The sequence below is a fragment of the Lactuca sativa genome, chromosome 7 (genome assembly GCF_002870075.4).
Source record: "Lactuca sativa cultivar Salinas chromosome 7, Lsat_Salinas_v11, whole genome shotgun sequence".
Lineage (NCBI taxonomy): Eukaryota > Viridiplantae > Streptophyta > Magnoliopsida > Asterales > Asteraceae > Lactuca > Lactuca sativa.
This window is the reverse complement of record NC_056629.2, coordinates 107,903,288-107,904,841: the sequence shown is the minus strand read 5'-3', so window position 1 is coordinate 107,904,841 and position 1,554 is coordinate 107,903,288.

Sequence of the window (1,554 nt, the reverse complement as noted above, 5' to 3'; positions counted from 1 at the left end):
CAGAAAGCTTCGATCTCAGTGAGACTTTTTGGTCGTTCCCATTTCATCACAGTTTCAATATTTGTTGGGTCAACCAGTATTCCTTCTTGGTTAAACACATGACCCAAGAATTGGACTTCTCGAATCGAAAAATCACATTTAGAGAACTTTGCATACAGCTTCTCCTTCTTCAAAACTTCTAATACTTCTCGCAGGTTCTTTCCATGATCCTGCTGGGTCTTTGAGTAAATAAAAATGTCACCTATGAACACTATTATGGATTTATCGAAGAAGGGTTTACAAACCCTGTTCATAAAATCCATAAATGCTACTGGAGCATTGGTTAGTCCAAATGACATAACCAAGAACTCATGGTGTCCGTATCTCGTTCTGAATGCGGTCTTCTCAATACCTTGCTCTCTCACCTTCAACTAATGATATCTTAACCTAAGATCGAACTTTGAGAAATAGCTCGAACCTTGCAGCTGATGGAACATGTCGTCAATCTTTCGCAATGGATATTATTTGTTTATCGTTGACTTGTTCAACTCTCTATAGTCTATGCACATCCTCATGCTCCCATCGTTTTTCTTTACGAATAACACCGGAGCTCCCCAGGGTGATGAACTAGGTCTAATGAAACCATTTTCCAACAACTCCTAAAGTTGCATCATAAGCTCCTTCATATCTGTCGATGCTAATCGGTATGGTGCTTTCGCTATTGGTGTCAATCCTAGCAACAATCCTTTCAAAAATGTACTTGTCTATCAGAGGGTAATCCAAGAAGATCTTCGGAAAAGACTTTCGGATAGTCACACACCACTGGTATTCTTTGTATCTCTTTCTTCTCCTTCTTTGTGCCGATCACAAATGCCAAGTATGATGTGCATCCTATGGACAAACATTTTCCAAGCTTTCATTAGGGAAATGATTCCAAAATTTACTCTATGTTTGTCCCCGTACACCATAAATGACTCTTTTCCAAGTGGGTTTACTCTCACCATCTTCTTCCTGTATAGTGATTCAGCATTGTTCACACTAAGCCAATCAATTCCTAGTACGATATCAAAACTGTTCAACTCAATGGGCAACATTATGGAATTTATTCCCATTTAAGTCAATGACAATGTTTTTAATGCAATCGCTAACAAGTATGAATTTTCCACTGGAAACTTCTACAACTAGATCATTATCAAGTTTATCTATAGGAAATGCTAGTCTTCCACCAAATTTATGTGGAATAAATGAGTAGTTTACTCTATAGTCGAACAATATATTGGCATGCAATCCATTTCCAATAAAGGTACCTGAAGCGACATCTGCTTCATCCCTTGTTGCTTCCAGGGTCATCTAGAATGCTCTTGCCCTTGGCCTCGGTGGAACATTAGGCCTTGATGCCTCCTTCTTCTTTGGGTAGTCCCTAGGAATATGCCCTTCTTCATTACATCCGAAAGACACCTTCTTTTTGTAGCACCCAGTTCCAGGTATGGTATTATTTTAGAGTATGTATGTTAATCTTCTTTGGAAGCCATGAAGTGGTGAAGCCTCACCACGACGTGGCAATGAGTTTAGACC